We start from the raw sequence: 22,736 nt of genomic DNA, 5'->3' as shown, positions 1-22,736 counted from the left end.
AGGTCAATTAAAAAATTTCATTAAGTCATAAATAAATAAAATTACGAAGAATGTATGCTTTGTGAATTATATAAAATTAGAATTTTAAAATTTTAGGAAGAATCTTTTTTAAGAATAGAGGGAAGAAAATCCTTACAGAAAGTAATTTTTTTAAAAACAATTTATATACTTTGTGTGAGTAACTTATAGAATAAGCCAGTGTTTCCCAAAGTGCTGTGCGCGTACCCCCATTGGGTACGGGAACAACTTTGCGGGGGTACGCGTTCTTACACGAAATATCTTGCAACAAACGAAAATTTCAAAAATTTTCATGTAAAAGGAAATCCAGCCATGAGAATTTACGATTACGTATTTTTCTTTTGGCTATTTTTGCAGAGTTAACAGTCAATAATTAGTGGTGCCAACAGTCAGTTGTGATTTTTAACTTTTGTGCGATTTTTTTAACAGTAAAGGTTTTTAATAAATTCTACTTATTTTGATTTTTTTTTTAAATATAATTTTTATCCCTAACATAGAATTTTTTTACCAAAATGTAAGAATTTTTTACCGAGAACTTTGTACCAAAAATGAAAAGTAAACATATTTTCAAAAAAATACATTCATTTTTTTATCAGTTGTATACAGCGTTACGAAAAATTTAGAAAGGGTACACAAAATTCATAAGTTTGGGAAACACTGGAATAAACTATGAACTATATTTTATACAATATATTATATGAACCATATTTAATATGTATTTAAGATTGACTCATTGTATCCTTACAGCAGTGAATTTTCCATTTTTGTCTCTAGTACAAGAAGGAAAAGGTTTAAAGAAAGATGATGAAGATGATTTAAAGAAAAAACACTCAACAATTTAGTGTTCTTATTATATATTTTTTCATTCTGTCATTTTATAAGCTCTCTTAAACAGAAAATATAACCACTGATAATCATAGTAATTATGTAGTAGTTAAAAGCAAAAACAATTATGCGTATTCATTCTTCTGTCAATGTAACTCTCTGACTGAAATGGGATACCAATCTCCTTTTTATTCATATTTTTTCTGACGCTCTATTTGCGAGCAAAAATTTATTTTGGTATGTAATTATTAAAAACAGTCTAATAGTTGCAACTAAAAGATCTGTTAGATTATCGGAATTATATTTGTACTAAAATATTAAACCCAAAAAACAGCAATTTAAAAAGATGTCATTCAGATTCAAACATTAATCAGTGATTGATTTTGTAAATTAAAGAAACTTCAATGATGAATAACTGTTTCTTTTAAATCTGAATAACTGCTAATAAGTGGAAATTTGAAAATTATTGTTTGGAAGTGAGTCGTGTGTTTGTAAGATTATACACTGAAATAAATTTAAGAACAAGTAAGATAAAGATTAAAATATTTAAATCAAAAAGAAAGAACCAAAAAAGGAAAGAGAGAAAAACTTCTAAGCATTACATCGAAAAACTTTTTCATTTTAGGTTTTCAGAATCTCCATTTTTCCAAAATGGCAATTTTTCAAGAATTATTTTTGAAACGCTAGTACTAACTTTTATGTTGTGACTTTAAAAAAAATATGCTACTTCCAATTAGGTCATACTTCTAAATAATCGAGTCCAAATTGTCATTTCTAACTCATAAATGTACATGTAAGCATAACTAAACCGAATTTTCATCTTGCGTTCTTTTTGAAAAAATGACACAAGTTTGACAAGTAAAAAATGAAATAAAGACAAATAAATATTACACTTTTATCAGAAAGTTGATTGAGTTCAACACAGCTCCAAGAAAAACACAACAGCCACCCGCAAGATTAACCCAAAAAGAAAAATCTGGATTCGAAATGTGGGAAAATGAAAAGAGGAAAAAAAGGACAGAAAACTGAATAGCGCCGAGGCGTCCTTTTAGTTATACGTGTCGATTTGTGATTGGGCCAATTTTGGTCGTCAACGCTAATAGGCTTCAAATCCAGAGATCCGTAAGTTTCCGACAACTATGAACACTTTGTTTGTGGTATTTAGTTGTTTTCGTGCTGCTTCCGTTAAGAAAAGTTTTTATGTTGTTGTTATGAATGTCTCATCACATTTTCTAAGCTTCTTTTTGCTCCACAAATTACCTTTTTTTTTCTTTTGCTTTGAAAGAAAGTGCAGCAGACTTCTAGTACTTTGTGGATCATCATTTATGAGAGGAATATTGAGCTGATAATTTGGAAGGACATTAAAAATTGGTTAAAAACTTATAACAAATGTCTTGCATTTTGAAAAAAAAAACAATTGTTTGTATCTGTAGGCTATTATTATTTAAATGATAATATGTATAACATTTAAATAGTCACGTTTTCTCGTAAATGAGAAACACAACTTGAAATGAAATGGTTTTCAAAATGTAATGTAAAAAAAAAAAGATTTGTTTTGATCAAATTTGAAATTAAATGAAACTATATTGTATGTTTATGCGTTTAAAAACCTTATATATAAATCTTTAAAATTTTTGCAATCTTTCATATATTTACCGTGTTTCTGGCTTTTATAAAATACCAAAAATCTCGGTAATTTCTACGGAATCTCTTTGGTAATCATTTTGGTAAAATTAGAAATAAAATATGGTTTTATAAAGTGCCATAGAGCTTGATAAATGCGGTTAAATTTAGTAATTTTTATGATGATACCTATTATTGTATATTTGCTTTATTTTAATTCAAAAATAGCATTTTCAAGTGAGAAAAATAACACTCCAATTAATATATCTGTTAATTGGAGTATCAATAAATGATCAATTTTACAGCATGCATCTAAACTTGAAGAAGGGATAACGATTTGCAAAATTCCCCAATTAAAGAGAATTACAAATTGATGCAAAATTTTTCTACAATCTATATAAATAAAGGGCTTGAAATTAAATAAAAATAAGCCCCATTTCTTACATCGACTTTTCGTTAACGTTGTTTCCAGATAAACATTCCCCAATTTTCCAGAATTTCCACTGAAAAACAACACAGTTCACTGATGCATATCTTTTCTGACTCAGAAATCATGGTGTTTTTAGTAAAAACTCTCTTCTCAAACTTTTGAAAATGTGGCTTATCATTATATTGCTCAAAGTAATTCATTTCTTTGTCGATATAAATTGCAATTTTATCTCATAGTTAAATTATGTATGAATAAAATGCAAACACAGTTCCAGTGGTGAACATAGACTAAAGTGCGCCCCTGCAAGTGCGCCCAATCTCAGAGTTAACATAAAATTTTTAAACTTAAACTGCTGTTTGTAGAAAATGCAACACCATGAAAGAATCATCAGAACCAAATGAAATTTAATGCAGAAACGACTTGTACTGATACAAATAAATGATGAAATTTTCAAAACAAAAGAAACAAATTAAGCGTCCGAAATCAGTATTTGGTGCAGCCACCACGCGCTGCAATAAGTGCTGCTATACGACGTGGCATGGAGTCAAACAGATGTTGAATATCTGCTTGAGGAAGAGAATTCCATATCGCTTGTATGCGCAACCAAAGTTCGTCTTTGGAAACTGCAGGACGCGGATCACGAGTGAGACGCCGACCAACCATATCCCACACGTGCTCAATAGGCGACATATCCGGCGAATAAGCAGGCCAAGGAAGAAGTTGCATGCGTTGTGCTGAACAGAAGTCTCTAACAGTCCGCGCAACATGTGGGCGTGCATTATCCTGCTGAAAGATAGCTCCAGGGATGCCTTGAAGGAAAGGAACGACTTCGGGCTGTAGCACTTCACGGACGTATCTGTTGCTATTGAGATTACCCTCAATTCGTATCAAATTGGATCGTCCATGATACGAAATCGCACCCCAGACCATAACTCCGGGTGTTCGACCACTATGTCGTTCAATAATACACTCAGGAAGGCAGCGTTGACCGGCATAACGTCTAACACGAACACGGCCATCATGGGTCCACAAATTGAAGCGTGATTCATCTGAAAAGACAACTTGGTGCCAATCAGCTCGCCAGTCTCTGTGCTCAAGAGCCCACTGCCGACGCAGCCGTCGATGATCCGCCGTGAGGGGAATCCTGTATAATGGCACCCTTGCACGCAATCCACGGCGCAGCAGACGACGACGAATTGACGAAGCCGACAATTGTACACCTGTAGCAGTAGACCAATGTGCTGCCAGCTGCCTGGAGGAAGCTGTGCGATCATTCACCGCCATGCGGAGCAGGTGTCGATCATCGCGCTCTGACGTCACCTTCTGTCGTCCAGTGCCTGTTTTTCGAGTTGTTCGGTGCTCGTCGGTCCACTGCTTCCAAACTCGCATCACTGTGGAACTGTTCCGCTGCATACGAGCTGCTATTGCGCGATAGGAAAATCCTCCTTCTCGAAGGCCGATTATCCTCCCTCGTTCAAACTCCGTAAGTTGCTTGAATTTCTTATTCTTCCGTCGTGGAGGCATACTCAGGTCTCACTAAACGTTTGCCACTAACAAATAATCATAGACTATTTTCAACGTCCCGCTACAGCACTTTACTTATACGCTTTCAGCATCAATTCAGAGGGCGCTGCGCGCGCCACGCACGCGCGATGGCTCTGAAACTTTATTAATTTGCATAATATCCTATAATTGACATTTGCTGCGAATTTCATTTGATTCTGATGATTCCTTCATGGTGTTGCATTTTCTACAAACAGCAGTTTATATTGTGTAACAAAACATTATGAAGAGTAATTCGGTATTCATAATCATTGTTTCTCTTCAATTCATATTAATTTATATAGAAATATTTAAGTTATTTCCCTTTTAATTAATAGTGAAAATCGTAATTGTGACGGAAAGATCAAATTAGTAAAGATAATAATTTGAAACATTGCATAAACTTACCGACTTACCACACTGAAATGAAATTTATCTTAATAATACGAGAAAATAGCTCTCTGTCGTACAATAATTATATGCAAAGTTTAGTTAAGGATTATTATTTTTTTAAAGTTATTAAAAAAATATCTTATAAATGAAAAAAAAAATTTTTCTCTGTAATTTATAGTGTTATTTTTCTGGAGAGTGCACCCTTAAACCTCATGTGCATCCCCCCATGACCATGGGGGCTTCGAGAGTTTAATTTACACTGCTGTGCAATTCTTCAATAGTCCTATTCTTTTGTGGTTATTTTGCCATAAATAATATGTATCAAGGAAACAATATAAATATAGAATTAACCATTTTTTATTATATTATATGCACAATATTAAACATTATATAGAACATTAAATAAAACATTATCTATCACCATTCATTATAAATAAGGTGATGTAAATTTGATAATAAGGTATTATAATAATTTTCATATTTAATAAATAACTAAAATGTTTCAATTTACAGTTTTCAAGAGAAAAAAAAACATCTAAAAAATTTCTTGCACAATATTTTACGATACAATATTTTTTTATAAAACTAGCCAGAATGTTTTTTAGAATAATTACTATTAGTAGAACACAAAAAGAAAAATAAATAGAAAAAACTCCTAACTTTCAACTCATCAACAAAAAATTCACAACTAGGTTACCGATTTTGAGAAGAATTTGAAGCAAAAACCTTTTTTCGAAAAAGTATTCGATAGGCTTAACTATTTCACAAAACACAAACAAAATTAACGATTTTTCTTGTTCGTCAAGTAATATATATTAAGTCAATCACATCACCCTCATGGCCCTCCACGAAAACTTACAACTTCTTTAAACATCAGCCATTACTGTGCCTTCACCCGCTAATACGATTAACACGACTATGGACAAGCCTTAACATGTTGCCACTTTAAAAGAACTAAAAGCATCTAAAAACAAAATGTAGAGAGGTAACACACGCAGTGCCTTAAAAAGAGTAGGGGGTGGCGGTAACTTAAATTAATTTCAATCCCTCTTGGCCTTCCAGCTGAAATGGCCCATCCAGTATCTCATGGAAGCCATTAACCATGAGTTAAATTCGGTAAAAAGGAACTTTTAGGTACCGCTTAAAGTCAATTTTCACTCGGCTTTATCCGATTAAGGACTAGAAAAGTTCCGAAGGGCACTCTAAAGTTTACAGAGGAGTTTTTGGACCTCAGCCTTGGTCATTAATCTCAATGAAGAACTTTTGAAAAGGAATGTTTCTATTGTTCTGTAATTGGAATGTTTTTGAAATATCTCGAAAGTTATAAGTATTGCGTTGTTATAATTCTTAAAAAAATGTTATTATATGTTATGAAATACGTTGTATTATTTTATGGATTAAATTAAACTTGACCTGAATAAAGAATTTTCTTAAGAGAATCTTTCTACTGTTCCATAATTTAAATACTTTTGCAACCTCTGAAAGATATCTGCTTCATTCTTCAGTCATATATTTTAAAAAAATTGTAATTTTATGTTATGAAAAACGTTGTAATATTTCATGGATTGAAGTGAACTTAACCTCAATTAAAAATTTTCAATCTTTCTACTTTTCTACAGTTTAAGTATTTTTGAAATATTTGGAAGATATATACTTTATTCTGTTGGCATAGTTTTCAAAAAAAGTGCAATTTCAAGTTATGAAAAACGGTATGATATTTTATGGGTTAAATTAAACTTACAAATATACAATAAGAAGTTTCGATTGTTTAATAATTTTGATGTTTTTGAAATCTTTAAAAGGTATGTGTATCGTTGCATGGTCATAATTCTTAAAAACATCTTATTTTATGTTATGAAATTTTTATTTTATTTTATACGGAATAAATTAAACCTAATCTGAGTAATGAGGGAATCTTTATATTGTGCCATAATTTAAAAACAATTTTTTATTTCTTGAATCTCGGAAAACTATATACTTTGTTCAGTGATTATAGATATTAAAAATGTCTAATTTAAAATTATGAAAAACGTTATAATATTTTATGGGTGAAATTAAACTTAACACCAATGAGGAAATCTTCCTAAAAACTATTATTTTATGTTATGAAAAACACTTTTATATTATCTGTTTGAATGTAAGAAAGGAAAATATTTCTGAAATCAGTTTTAATTTTGATAAAAATTTATAATTGTTATCAATTGAATTTTTGAAGTGATAGCTAAAGTGCTATAAGAATCTTTAAAATTCTAGATATCTGCAATTTGTAAGAAAATTTCTCTATCTCATTGTTCACAACTGGTGTATATTTAAGTTTAAGGTATATTTTTCATTATAAAACTGACAAAAATGATATTAAGTTTTTACAAGCTAGGATAATAAGAATGGTACTAAATGCTTTTTGGAAAAGTATTATTTTTGTCAATTTTTTGTAAAAACGTATTTAACGCATGTAAAGAGCTGAAACCGTCTTTTTCGAAAGAATTATAAGGCTTTAGAGGAAGAATCATTGTTGTTAATTCTTCAGAAATTTCAACAATTATTTTTAAAAATAGTAATTTGGGAAGGATTTTTTTGCAAGAACAACGAATCAGGGTGTTAATTCTGAATACTGTAAAAGTGTTTTTCTGCCAATACGCTGCCCTTTAGGAAAAAGAAACATTACTTTTATCCGCGCACAGAGTTCTTATAGTCATATCATCTATTTACATTAAAAGATCGTAAGACACGCCAACTCCGACACTGTTTTGGGTTTTCAAATTACGTTACATATTGTCTTGCTGCGCAAAAATTATAACGCTTAGAAATTTGAAATTACATAGTTGTGTCAAAAAGTGTACAGGAATTACGATGGAATAAAAAAATTAACTTTTGCTTACTTTCTTGGGAAGTATTAACAGTTAAGGTTTTAAAAATTACTATTCGGGTCACTCTATAAGTCGCATAAATACAACTACCGAGTTACAATTTGGCACGCTGAAAGAGTCACAATTGTTTATGAACTTAATATGGAGCTTATTTCAAAATTACAATTTTTCCAAAGTTATTCCAATTTTAAGTGCTTTTTTTTGCAAAATGTTTTACTTTTTTCCTGCTTTACGTTACATGTTGCTTTGCTGCTCAAAATCTATAATTTAAAATTATTAATAACTTGAAACTGGAAATTGAGAAGACGTATGGGAAAAATATAGCAAAAAGTAAAAAGTTCATTAAGTAAAGAGTTCATTTTCTCGAACTTAGTTCGAGAGAGCCAGAGGATAGAGCGTTCACCTTCCAATGACGTGAACCGAGTTCGAATCCAACGGAAGGCTGGTCGATACGAGTTCTGCACCCAGTTTGCACCGACACAATGTTGACGTAAAATATCCTCAGTGGTAGACAGATCATGGGTTAAAATCCCCTTGCCATTAGGCTAATCGTAGGAGGTTTTCATGATTTTCCTCTCCATGTAACACAAATCCGGATAAGTGCCATCAAAAAGTCCTCCACGAAGGCAAATTTCTCCCAATATTCGATTCAGGAATTCCTTTGTCTTCTGCATCGGATTCAAAATTACAAGACTTCAAAGTTGAACATTGGAAGTCTTAAACCCAAAATTGGGTGGGCTGTTGAACGATGGTTATAAAATAAAATAAAATTCGTTCGAGAATTGTTGAACTTGCAATAAAAGAAAACATTTGATAGGTAATTACTGGCAAGTATAGAGTTGAAATTTGACATGATGAGAAGGCTATTTTGTATTATAATTTTAAACGAGATTTTATCTTTCTTCGAAATTCCAATTTTTTGAACGTTATTGCAAATTTAACTGATTTTAAACTATTTTTTCAGATTTTTTGCTTAAAATATGGACTATGTATCCAAGGTCGAAGGAATATTTTTTTCTCTAACGAGATCTTTATTTTATAACTTTGGCACTCGAGTAGATGCCAATCAAAAGTAAGAAAGGAGGGAGATTAGAAAGAAGAGAAGCTATTAGTACTGAGTGATAAAAAATTAAAAAATCCAATGTGAAGTTACTTATTGAAACAAAAAACACTTTTTTATTTACTTTAAAGCACCTTAAATATAAATTTAGTGAACATATTCTGCATAAATTAGCTAAGACCAATTGCGAAGATTTAATAGTCACAAGTTTTGTTGAATATCGAACTCCGTAGTGTTATTTACAACTAAAATCGTAGATAATAGAAACTATCAACTAAAAATGACGCAAAATCTGAGAATCGTTTTGTATTCTTAAATATTGTGTATGTGCAGAGAAATTTTTATAGTATCCAAAAACAAAAGAAAATTTACTCAAGACATTTCAAATTATTTAAAACTAATAACTCTATATTACACAAAAAAAATTTCTTTGAAAGTCAAGCTGAAGTTTTGCTTGCTCCTTGAAATCATAGAATTCAAAATCCAGTAGGGCTAAATTACCCAATAGTCGAAAAGTGTTTTTTTCCCCTACATAAACTGTTTCTGCAGAGAAACACTTTTACAGGATTATGAGAACAGATACAACACATTGGTTTAAAGCCATATTTCTCATTAATTATAATTAAGCGACATGTGCGCTATTTTATACTAAAATAAATTTCTTTTAAAATTGAATTCAGTTGTATTGTTTAATTCTGAAGTTACAGCATTTAGAAACTAATATCACTGATGGAAAAAAAAAATTTTTTTTTACGATAACCAGTTTGCTTCATCTAAATTAAAAAGTTCTCTGTTAAATAATCCCAATTTTTTACTTTATTTTATTCGCACAGGATTGGTTTCATAAATTTATTTCTTGATTCCTTTGGGATGGTATAATAATCTAACCATTTTGTTAGGTTACCATAAATCATCTGCAATATTTGTTCTTTAAATTCACATTTAATTTTTGGTTACTATAAAAAAGAGTTAATGCTTTTTTTTCGCTGAAAAAATCATTTAGTAACAGGGGGAAAAGATAATTCCTAATAATATTACAGAATTAATTTTATACTCTGAAATACTATTCTTAAAATATTACTCAAAACAAGTGCATTTAGATTGGATATGTTGACTGTACATAACTTTATGTAAATATTAAGTATAACAAAAGTAAATACAATAAATTTATTGTTTAATTATAGTAAAAAGGGTTATAAGTTCAATCACCGACTTATATATATTTATTACAAAATGTTATGTTATATTGCAATCAAATATGTATGTAATGTATCAATGTATATCAAAGGAATACTTTGCAATAACGAAATAATAATCAAAATCAAAAACATAATGAAAAAGAATGATAAATAAGCATTTTCAGATAAATGCATTTAAATTGAGGATAAATAAATATTTTACGTATCTACAATATTTTTAGAGCTTTTACTTATTTAATGCTGATAACAACCAAAGTAACCTGGATTTTCATGTGAGAAAACTGGACTGCACCAAATGATTTATCTGTTCAAAGAGAAGGCAATAGTCACTCTTTATTTTAATCGCATTTCTGTGTATTTAAATAAGAGCTTAATACCGCTAGGTAAGACGAAATTCAAAACTCGTTGTTTCTCCTTTAGTAGAGTGTTCTTGCAGGGAAACACTTTTACAGAAAGTTACAAAGCAAAAAACAGGTTAGGCGACAAATACTTCATACAATTTGCTTCATACAAGACAGATTGCGTTTTTTCTTATATTAACTAATAATGCTGATTTTTATGTAAACATAAAATGTTGAAATTTATGACCTTAATGAAATATTTTTAAGAAAAACTATTCAAAATTTGGAAACTGGTCATCGAGGCGATTGATCAATATATATATATATATATATATGAGGCAAAAAAGAATAAAAGAAGAGAGAAACAAACTAAGAAGATACTAATAAGTTTTAATTATTCAATCATTAGCTGCAAGTAGTACATAGGACCCATAAAATAAGTTAAAAATACAAAGAAAGCAAGGTAAATATATGTACCTTTTAAATAGAATAAGAAGAATTATTAATTATTAGAAATATTAAAACTTTAAAAATAGAAAAATAAATTCGAAGGAGATAAAAGTCACTTCCTATTTGAACTGTTTTGATGATATTATGTCTCGTCAGTGACAAGAATTAGTTCGCATTAATTTCTTATTATTATGCCGCATATTCTGTATTCCCAAGTTTAAATTGTCTTTCAAATACTACTGAAGATTTTTTAAATTCAGATAGTTGTTCATTTCATTACAATTACTAATAAAATAACGTTACATAAAATTATAATCAATTTGGTAATTTATTAACAAAATGTCCGTTGCTTTTTTTTATATAAATTTTCGAATTAAAAAGAAACCTTTACTGTTAGAATTTTCACTTTGAAATTACGGTAAAATAACCGGCAGCACACTCTTCGTCCAATTAACCATAAAGCTTATAGTTAGGAACATTTTTTTACCTTTACGGTTTTGAAACCGTTTACAAATGGTACTGTTAAAACTATGCATTTTTGTAATCATTTACGATTAGCATAGTTTCCAAATCATAAAAATGATGCTCAAGCGGACATTGGAGTTCCATGGGTGCTGTGTCATGATTGTTTTGTATTCCTATAGTTTAGGGTCATAGTTTGAAGAGTGTAGGACTCTGGGAACTCTTCGTGTATTGAAGGAATGATAGAACTATTGTGTTATCAGTAGGACTGGGCGATACACGAAATTTTATATCGCGATGCATCGTCAGTTTTGCATCGCGATATAGCGATGTATCGCGATATAGTATTTTTGAAACTCATTTACTTGTAAGGCGCAGAAAGTCGGATTTCTATCAAAACTTCATACTCAGATTGATTTAAATCAATTTATGAATTTGTTGTATATGTTTTGCTTACGAAAGATATTAATGTTATATTTTCTAAAAATGATCGCGCAAATAACGAAATATTTCTTAGTTTAAAAATAAATAATAAAAAAATAAATAAAATTGAAATTTATCAATACATTTACCTAACAATATAGAAAGAAAATTTAAAGAATAAGTTCGTTAAAAATTATTTGTATGCTTAAAACAAAGTGCTAAATAAATTAAACAAAAAAAAGAAAAAAGCACTTTTAAAACAACACTATTTTCTATCATTATTATTTCACATAAATAATTAAGTTAAATTGAATAATTACCGTATTCGGAACGCGAAAAAACAAAGTAAGGTTTAATTTCTTGAAAATAAAAACAAAAGAATTATGATATTCGATAATATATTTAACTGAATATATTGAAAGAAAATTAAAAAACACGATTATACTCTTTAATAAAATGAAGTGCTAAATGATTAAAAAAAAAAGGAAGAAGAAGTCGCAAACCTTACTAATTTTTTTGAATAAACAAAGTTAATTGACTTATGTCCAAATCCAAGAGAGGAAAAACAAGTTTTGTTATAACTTTATTTTATAAACACAGAAGCAACTAAAGATTTATAAATTTAAAATCAGTAATAAAAACCCATTAAATTATTAGAAGTTTTATCCAAAAAATTTTTAATAAATTAAAATTAAGTAAATAATAGCCTAACAAATTTAATTACTTTGTAATTTAATTCCTTATGGGCACCTTAAATTAGATTTCTGATTGTAATAAATTCAACAATGTAAAAAATTACTTAAACATATGATATCAAAATTAATTTTCACACTTAAAAATAAAATAAAAAGTCTTGTTTCAAAAAAAATAATTTACCTAATTAATTAAGAAACACTTCTTTATATATTCTTTTCAATAATAGATTACGTTCAGAACAAGGTAACGACGGCGATCACAAAGTCAGTCCCACTGAAAATAATCTACAAGAAACGATATCAAGCCGCGACAAAGTAGAAAAAAAAACTAAGCGATGCGGAAACGAACATGCGAGATCACGATATATGTTCTCAAAACTGATTCTGATTCTACCGCTCACCACAACGGAACGTAAGACATCCTTGCGTGTCTTGTATCGCTATATCGTATATCGTTCATCTTCTTTACTCGACGACTTAAATCAGATTTCTGATGCATCGCCTGGAACGAAAGTCGCTGTATCGGCCTGCCGATACAGGCGCTAAATCGATATGTCACGATATATCGATTCACAGCCCAGTCCTAGTTATCAGCGCTGTGATTTTAACTCCTATTCAACCGGTCATGAGATTGACCGGTTAGCCAAGCTACAGCATGTACCAAACCTCACGGAACAAAATGGTTTTAAAAGATGGGCCTAGTCACGGCGAATAGAATTCTGGTTGTTTGACCGTATTAGGAAAGAGCAATCAATAAATGTTTTTGAAATGTTGTTGACCATTTCCATTTTATATATATCATGTTTATCATGGTTATTTGATATTTTTTGGTTGAATAAACTAAATTAACAATTATATAAATTGCTATTTAACCATTTTTTCCTAGAAATTTCTAACAGTGTTTAAGGGGAAACCTGACCGGAGCCTTCTACGTAAAAGAAAGAACTAGGTAATAAATTTTGCATATTTATGCCATTTTCTTAGATAATAAAAAATTCCTAATAAGTAAATAACTGAGTTGATAACAGAATTGTTTTAAGAAAAAGATTATGGAATTTCTTAAAGTTATTTTTACAAGTATTTTTTGTATTTTCTTCTTTTTACCAAAGTGTTAAACAAAATTAATAACTGTATGATAACTAGAAATTCCATATAGTCTTCCAAATAGCATAAATCCCACAAAGTCTTTTCGTGGTAAAGAAAATGGTATCTCTTATTTTTACTTTATTTTCCTTCAAAGTTCTTTCATTTTCTCAAAACCTTTTGTCAGGCCAATACAGCAAGAAGTCAAAATCCGAATACAGGGTGTACGTCCACAACAGTTCACTTCTGTATCTTCTCATACTTTCTCTCTATTTTCTTCGCTTTTCTTTTCATTTCGTTCTATGCCGACCTATTTCTGTCATTTCACTCACACTCTCACCCACCTGTGTTCGAACGTCTTCATTTTTTTTTCCTCGTCCACCCCCTACATTCTCTTCCTTTTGCTATCAGTTCTATTTTTTTCCCTATTCTTTCGTTCGATGGAGGATGGTGTCGGCAAAGGTCTCTTAGAAGTCGATCATCTCATCGTCCAGGAGGGTGGAGAGTTTATATATTTTATATATCTATCCAAACTTTTCCTTTATTTATTTATTTTTTGTTGGTAGGTTGAAGAAATTTTAGAATAAAAAGTGAAAGTTCTTTTTTTTTATTTTTGATTCCATTTCAATCTTTCACTTTTTGGTATTTCCGCTTTAGTATAAACCGACTCCTTCTTTCGCTCTTTTAAAATATTCTTTCTTTCAGTTTGATTTTTCATATTGTGTGGTGAGATTGAAAAAAAACTTTTCAAGTCCATGATATTATGGGTTTGTGTCAAAAAAATATTGATAAGGAACGAAAATAAACATTATTTTTTAGGATAAGTAATATGAAGAAGATTATTTCTCTGCTAATTTATTTTATAGAAATTGTAAATTAAAAATTTTTTCTTATTTTTCTATATTTTTTTTATAATTTGATTAAAAGCATATGCATTTTAGTTATTTCTAAAATCACAATAATATTGTGCTAAATAACATATTTTCGATTTTTAGTTTATTGCAACACTAAATTATTTATTGCTGCTGAATTATTTAGTGAACTTAAAATTTCAAATTTTCTTTTTAAAAGCCTAGTACTTTTGATTTTCCAAAATATACTAAATCAATTTTAAACCATGTTTTTTTATTTATTTTTTTTTAAGTTCACAATATTCTGATTAAAAGCAAGCTTGTTCCAGTTATTTTTAAAATTGTGCTAGTATTCCGCTTTACTTATTAGTATTTTTGAGCTTTAGTTTAAATTCCTAAAATTTCAAATGTTATATTTAAAAGAGAGCAATATAATTAGTGATTAAAGAAATAGATTTCTTTTGTATTTTCTAAAAAATCTTAGACATGACTTTTTGATAGTAAGTTGTTTATTTCATTCCATAAGGAAGTATCTAAATAATTTAGTTATTTACTTCACATACAAAGATTTTTAAGATAATTTATTTCCAGAAATAATTGATCATGCAAGTTAAAGCTGAACGACGATTTTTTAATTTTTACTGAACTATTTTTGGCATTAGGCATGTATTGAAATTTCTATTTTATTTTTTCACAATACACAACAGTACTCAGAAAATAGTTACATTCATTTAGTTTTTATAATACTTAAACAGCATGAAACAGAAACAAGATTTCATTCTTTTCCGACATGTTTTATTTACACTTCTCAACATTTTGATTTAACGGGACTTTAATGCATTTTTAATTATACAGTTCCCTTTTTTTACTTATTTAGAAAATTATGGAAAATTCTCTATCATTATTAGGAAAAAATTATGGAGAATTAGCGAAAATTCTCTATCATTATTCACTCTATTTTTTAAAAACTAGAATCCTGATTAACACACTTTATTCAGTACATCACCAATTCTAGAACTTTTGACAAAATCTTGTATTGTACGCTTACACAGCTTTAGATACAAATATTCTTGTTCAATCTTCAATCATCAAATTATAGATATTCTTTAACTATTTTTAAACAATTCATAACTGTTAAAAATGTTATTTTCATAGACACGTCATTGCAGATTGGAAATTAGATAACTAAAATCAAATTATTAACTGTACAGGTACCATAATTCCAAATTAACTAAATTTAGAACGAAAATGTTCATTATACAGGCTCAAACAATCAGAGAGTTAAAGTGAAAAATAACTCGCTGTTAAAAGAGATGCAAGAATATCGATGCACACTTTCTGGAGAAATGGACAAAAATTCATTTTTACCTGAAAAACAATTAATTTTACTTTAATATTAACATCAGTGGCATTTACTTTAACTTTACATATACATATATAAGCTTTTACTTTAATATACATATATATATGTATATTGACAAAAAATTTCTTTTTGCACTTTAAAAGTAGTTCACGTTGTCAGTTCAGAAATTTTTTTATTGAAAATTGTACAATATAGAGACATATTCTATTATCTGTTATCAATTTGTATTTTCTTGCAAGTATTAAATTTCTATTATGAATATTTAAATTAATATATATTTCATTTCAATAAATGTTTTAATTTGTGCTTTATATTAAATTAATAACTTCTATGCATCTCATAATAAATACAGCTAATTACTTTAAAAAAAATAGGAAATAAAGTTATAAAGGAAATGAATTGTATAGTTTAGGCGAAATTTTTAAAAAAATTTACTTACCTTCCGTGGGGTTTTTTTTTTATAAATTCTAACTTTCTAAAAAAATCCTAAAAAAACTAATAAGAGTAAATTGATTTATTTTACGAATTAGAGAGAATTACTAACAAAATAATCGGTAATAGCTCGCTGTTTCGAATTCTTATTCGCACATACTTTCCAAAGTCTACTAACGTATCAATTGTATCCAAAAATGTATTTTAAATTTTAATTCGCAATGCAAAAGAGCGAACAGTTTTAATTGCTTCGTAAACATCCATCTGAGGAAAGTAAACCAAAGTATTCACTAGTGAAATTTAGGAAAAAGTTTAGCTCCACACTTCTTCACCTGTAGAAATGCATTTAAGCAATATCAATTCCTTAGAACAATCTATGAGACAATGGGAGAAATGACTATCCATATTGAACTTTATGATCAATATGGGTGATCGTTTCTCCGAAAAATATTTTTCTTTACATTCCCACCCATGAAGCACACCATGAGATGAAAGAAAACTCAGTTCATAAAGTACAAAAGGGCTTATGTTTTTCCTATAGTGTTTCGTCCTCAACAGTTTCAATTCCTAGAACTCTTTTATTTGACTGCAGTAATATTGTAATTATCTACATTATAGCAAAGCATTCAAGAAATTTACTTTTAAAGATTTTTTGTGAATAATCAGGTTTTTTTACCTGTCGGAGGGGAATAAAATTTTCTATTTCAATTAAAAGTAAAATTTTTTCCAGGAGTAGTGAAATTCAAGTTTGCCTAAAAAGATATTTCACGTCACGTTAAAAGTACTATAAAATACAATATCCATATAAAATTTGACGGGAAATTGAAAATTAGTACACGTTGAAAGAAATTCACGTGAAACTTATTCACGTTAACGAAGTTCAACTGTATTTGAAGTTAAAAGGTATTAGTTTCAATTAGTAAAACGTGTCCGTGAAAAAAAAACTGAGCATGTTTCTTTATTGTCGGACGAAGAGTTAAGTGGAACAGCCCCCCCCCCACAATTTTAGAATCCTCTAAGATAAATTAGAAGCTCCATTTGTTTTATATAAAAAATTCTATACAAGTATTTTTAATCGTTAAAAAAATTTATTAAAGCATAAAAAAAGAAATTTTTTAAAAAAAAACTATGCGTTAGACGAATTTTTTATTTATTTATTTTTTAGCGAAAAGTGTGTAATTTTTGTAGCAGGTGTGAGTTAACGACAGTTAGTCATGTCTGTTGGGTCAAGTTCAAACTATTGTTATCCAGCGTCCACGTTAATACGGAAAAGAACACTAAACGTCAATATGAAAAAAAGCTACTGTATTGTGGAAATGAAAAGTGTTTGCAGCATGTTTATTAATGCCTTAAAATTTACTCCAAAACTAAATTGTCTACACTGTAAAAATTTCCAAATCAAATAACAGTATGAAGTACACTTTGAATGCATCATCTAAAAAATTTATTTAACCTTAAAATTCATTTTTACCATAAACTTTATAACGTAACTTTAGTAGTTATATTCATTTAAATAAAGCGATACAGGGATTTTGCAGTAATTATTACTGTAAAAATTATAGTATATCATATTTTTTGTTTCGTGACATGCTCCGGTAAAAATGGATTTTGCGGATTAAAGTATCGACACTCTGAGGGCGGGTACTTTTTACCGCCATTTTATCTGGAATTTTTTACAGTGTATACTAATAAAATTTTTTAAAAATTCATAATCATTCATTGGTTTTGGTTATTTATTTCTAGATGGAAAACATTACCAGCAAAAATTAGCATTTTTTTTAAAAAATATTAAAAAATTTTAAAACATTTAAGTAATTTGTCTGTTCTGAAACCCAGACAATTCTTTACGACACTATGTTCTAGAAGATATAAAAATATTAGATGTTATACAACAAATGATTGTAAATTTTAGCTTTATCTCAAAAGTCTTCTTCTTCAGCAGTACTACGGCCTAGTGCAGGCCAAGGCTTTCTCAATTAGCTGCCTCCAGGCAGGGTGACTTTGAGCTAGATTTTTCCACCTGTTTGTTTTCCATCTCAAGAGTAAGGCTGTTAATTTATTTTCCTTATCGAGAGTTTTGAAGAACAATATAAGTATATTTTTCAAATAAATATTAAAATGATTTTTTGAAACTACATATAATAGTTGATCTTCCGTGATGGCTCAGGAGATAGAGCGCTCGCCTCCCAACGGGATCTCGCCTCCCAACGACCCGGATTCGATCCCAGCAATGACTGGGATTCGAATTACGAACTCAGCTCGTACCGACCACAGTGCTGACGTACAATATTCTCAGTAGTAGACGGATCATAGGTCAAAGTCTCTTTGCCGTCAGGCTAACCGTAGTAAGCTTTCGTGCTTTTCCTCTCCATGTAACACAAGTGCAGGTTAGTTAATCAAAAAGTCCTACACAAAGGCAAATTTCTCCTAATACTTGATCCAGGAGTTCCCTTGTATTTTGGATTGGGTTCAAAATTACAATGCTACGGTGTTTAACATTAATAGTCGTAAACTCAAAATTGGATTGTCTGTTCAATGACGGTTTTAAAATAAAATAATTTATCTTAAATGTGACTTTCCTTTCTCCTAATATAAAACGCTCATTATATTTTTTGTCTACTTTCAGATACAATGGCCGAACAACTGACCTCCTTCTCTAAAGGAGAAGAAGAGCAGGAGGAGGTGGATGATGTAGAGAAGGGAGGTTGTGATGGAGGACAGTGTGTTGACAGCGAAAAAGCTGAGTGAGGAGAGATGTAATTTGGTGGCTGCCTATGCATTATTCAACCGTTGGAAGATAGGAACTAGACACTAGACAAACATCTTCTCCATCAGTCATCTCCTCCTCCTCCTCTTCCTCCTGTTTGTCTTCTACTCCTCCTGGCTGATTCGCGTTTTTATGGAAGTGAGTGTTTAAAGGACAGACTAAGAGATGCGCCAAATGTTTCGCTACTAGTTGAGCTCTTTCACTTTTTTAATCTTTTTTTTTGTAACGTGTTTTTTTAATGCATTGAGTCATAACTAGGAAACTTTATAACCTTTATTTTATTATTATTTTTTTTAAAAAAAAAAAAGAAAAAAAAAGAAAAGAAGTCAAATCGAGAAATTATGGCATCGTAAATTTCATTTTATTCTGATTCAATGGATAAGGATTACAATTATTTTACCGCAAAGTGTTTTTTTATTTTGAGGAGTGATTATTAAAAAAAAAAATTTTTTTTTGTCAGTTTTAGTCTAAGTAAATAACATCAATGTTATTTTGGGTAATCTACAAGCTAAAATTGTGTACAAGGTGCTTTAATAAAAATCCCAATTACCAAACATCTAATTATTTGAAACATTAGTTACATATTTGATTAATTGAAAGATACTCTGAATTTAATTATTGAAGGATTTTAATACATCAATATCAAATGACGGTTTAAGGGATACGCATAAGTTACCCAAATTAGTTAATATTAACTGCCAAACTTGCATAAATTATATAATAAGTTTCTAAATGAATTCTTAAAACGTAACCAAAACTGAAGATGTTCTAAATTTTGAAAACGCTAAAACCTGAAGGAAAAGTTTTGTACAAATCGAGAACTTTACTCTTGTAACATTATTTTTCTACTTTGAGCCATCAATTAACTATGTGGTTTTTTGGAAACTTTTTAAAGTAAACACTCACCCACTTTTGTTACTCTTAGAATAATCACGTGATCTACGGACGCACACGTAAAAAACTTTTTATACAAAATTGAAAATCCATTGACTGAAAGTCAGCTTCACTCAAAAATAAATTTAATTTCTATTATTTAACATATTTATTTACTAGTTATTGTTTCTTCAAATCATAAAATAGGGATGATCGATCAGAATAATCTTCGATATCTAATCAATCGAATAGTTTTTGCGAAAAAAAAAATTTAATGTAATTATTTGATCTAAAGAACAACTTTAAAATGGTAAGCAAGGAATAATCTTCTAGAATAACATTTGATCTAATGATCGAAATTCACTAGGATCCAAGCTCAATTACTCCAGGATAATGTCAGTTTTTAGAAACGCAAAATATAAAATGCATTAGCAATTTAAGAAATGCGGTAATAATTTCAATGTCAAGAGAGCAACTAAAAGATTAAGTTATTTTAATATTATTATTTTGTCATATCTTTAAAATTATTCATGCAAATAAAAAAATCCACTCAACTGTAAAATTCGTTTACCAAACGTTTTCATGCTAAAAATTAGTTTTGATAATATTTATTAGTTTCAATGATTATTTTGAAATTTTCAAAAATACAAGGCTGAACAATTACTGCCTAAACATTATAAGTAGAAAATATTTCCTTAAACCGGGAGAATAATAAAATAAGAATATATTTCTGTAACCCTGTATTTTAACTACATCAGAAGTAGAATCTTAGATTCACTTTGTGCCAAGACAACAGTGAAAATATTCAGACAACTCAAAGGAATGATGTGCTCGATAATAGCACAAATGACCCAGGCTCGAATCTTGATCATAAGTTATGTGTTTTCAAATGGAGTGACCATATTTCTGATGCAATTATTGACGGACTTTTGATTCTATTAGCGTCAAGAAAACCTTCAGAATTTTAAGTAATTTTCTTAAATGGTCCAACTAGAAGATATTGTATACCGATAAATGTCTTCTGAATTAGGTTTAAAATTGCAAATATACAATAAGGAATCTACTATGTAGATCGGCTGTTCACCGATGGTTTAAAAAAATTGAACAAAATACAGCAAAAGTTCGTTGTAACAAGAACTGCTTATTACGAAAAATCCATTATTACAATAAGCTTCCAAATTCCCATAGGTATAATGGAAGACATTCTTACTTATTCCTGACATTAATAAAATTAAGTTAAAAAACGAACGTTTCAGCTATTCCTTTTTAAGAATCTTAGCCCTTTATGACTAACTATAAAGCAAACATGCTTGGGCAACCATCAGTCAAATCCAACTTGTTCCAACTTGCAAATAATAAATTCTGTTATTTTTTTTAATTAAAAATTCGGTTATTATATCATCAAAAGGAAAGTACTTTTTGTTTCTGGCATATATACCGTCATGATTCTCATATTGACCATCATTGTTAATCAAAATAAAATAAAAAAAGCTAAATATGCTATCTTTTATTTTTCCTATTTTAACATTAAATATTTGTATTTGCGTTTATGATGACAATGCCATTTTCTATTAGGAATTGCTTTTATTACAGATTTATGTTGTAATAAAAAAGAAAAGCTTTTATCATTTGTTAAAATGAAGAAAAAAAATTTGGCTTTCTTTTTACAGTTCCTTTCAACTTTAGCTCCTTTTTCATTGTGAAAAAATTAAATTCAGAGACATAGCACCAAATTCAAAGATGAATTTAACGATAAAGCGAGATTTATGTTTTCATATTTTTGACACAGCCGTGTCAGTGCCCTTGGCGTGATGAAAGAAAACTAGATATTCATTGCTCCAAACTTAAGGTTTTTTTTTCTTCTCTTTCCTCTAGTCGCAGCAGTTAGTTCCATCAGTAATTCTTCCATACGGAAACCCTGAGCACACAACGAGAGAATAATAACGTCGATAGCGCAAGCAAAACGACTCAAAGAGATTATTACTGCTTCATTACGCCACCAGGGGACGCTAGTTGACTTCACTTGCTTAGCGAACCGGAGTGTTGCTAGAAAAGCGGAACGAAAAATAGATTTGAAAACTCAATTTTTTTTCACTTTGCAAAAAGAAGAAGAAAATAAGGAGGAAATAACGCCTACGATTTAGGTGTTGAATGTTTCAACTTTATTTTTTTCATTCTGAGCCAAATGTTCGAAGACTTAATGCAAAAAGGAATCTTTTTTCCCGCCCTTTCTCTGATGTATTTTCACTAATGCGTAAAAGATGAAGAGAATGCATGAAGTGAAATAAATCTAACGCGTATCGTGCCAATTCAATCCAATTGAACGTGGACTGAATAACATACATTTACATTTGATAAAACATAATTTTGAATTTGATAGAATATAATATCCTTTTGAGGCTTATTTACGTGGAAGTAAATTCAGTTATTGAAAAATAATATTATCAAATGATTACCCTAGAAAAAATGATTTTTGGGATGCGAGTTGGAAAATATGAATTAGATGTGCCGAAACGAAATTTTGATTTTTTTATTTTATTTATTTAATGTATTTTTTGTATTATTGCTATTGTAAATGTTCGATAAAAATCCTTTATTTGTCGAAAAAACTCATTCTTCGAAGCATTTGTTTTGTAATGACACTTTTGAATGTTACCTAAAATTAGTGCATCATTGATAGTTAGCAACATATTGCTAAATAATTGTTAATTCATTTGAAAGGAGATATTTTAAATAATGATAACAAATAAATTTGCTTATTTGTTTTACTTTTTTTCAGCCCCGTAAATACAAATTTCAAAATATTTCGTGATAAATGCATTTTTATGAACAATTTATAATTTTTTCTAATCTTTTAATATCTTATTAAAAATTTAAAAAAAAAAAGAGATCATGTGAAAAATACTTCAAAAATTTTGCACTATTAGAGTGAGTTAACATTTCGTTCTCAGGTTCGAGAAATAAAATTTTAAAACTATAAATTTTAAATTTTAAAACTATAAATTTTAAATTTAATAAACTATAAATATTATTATGTAA

The 22,736-nt window shown here is 29.3% G+C and overlaps 1 long non-coding RNA gene across 1 annotated transcript in view; it reads left to right on the top strand.

Annotated features, from left to right (window-relative positions):
* LOC139425502 (uncharacterized) overlaps positions 1–21,168 on the top strand; it is a 69,342-nt gene extending 48,174 nt beyond the window's left edge. Inside the window, exons 2-3 of the long non-coding RNA XR_011636695.1 lie at positions 13,215–13,277; positions 18,684–21,168. This is a non-coding gene — a long non-coding RNA (uncharacterized lncRNA). The remainder of the gene's footprint in view (positions 1–13,214; positions 13,278–18,683) is intronic.
* The last annotated feature ends 1,568 nt before the right edge of the window (positions 21,169–22,736 follow it).

The sequence above is a fragment of the Parasteatoda tepidariorum genome, chromosome 4 (genome assembly GCF_043381705.1).
Source record: "Parasteatoda tepidariorum isolate YZ-2023 chromosome 4, CAS_Ptep_4.0, whole genome shotgun sequence".
Taxonomy (NCBI): Eukaryota; Metazoa; Arthropoda; class Arachnida; order Araneae; family Theridiidae; genus Parasteatoda; species Parasteatoda tepidariorum.
The sequence above is the reverse complement of the archived record's forward strand: the minus strand, read 5'-3'. Positions and strand labels throughout refer to the sequence as shown.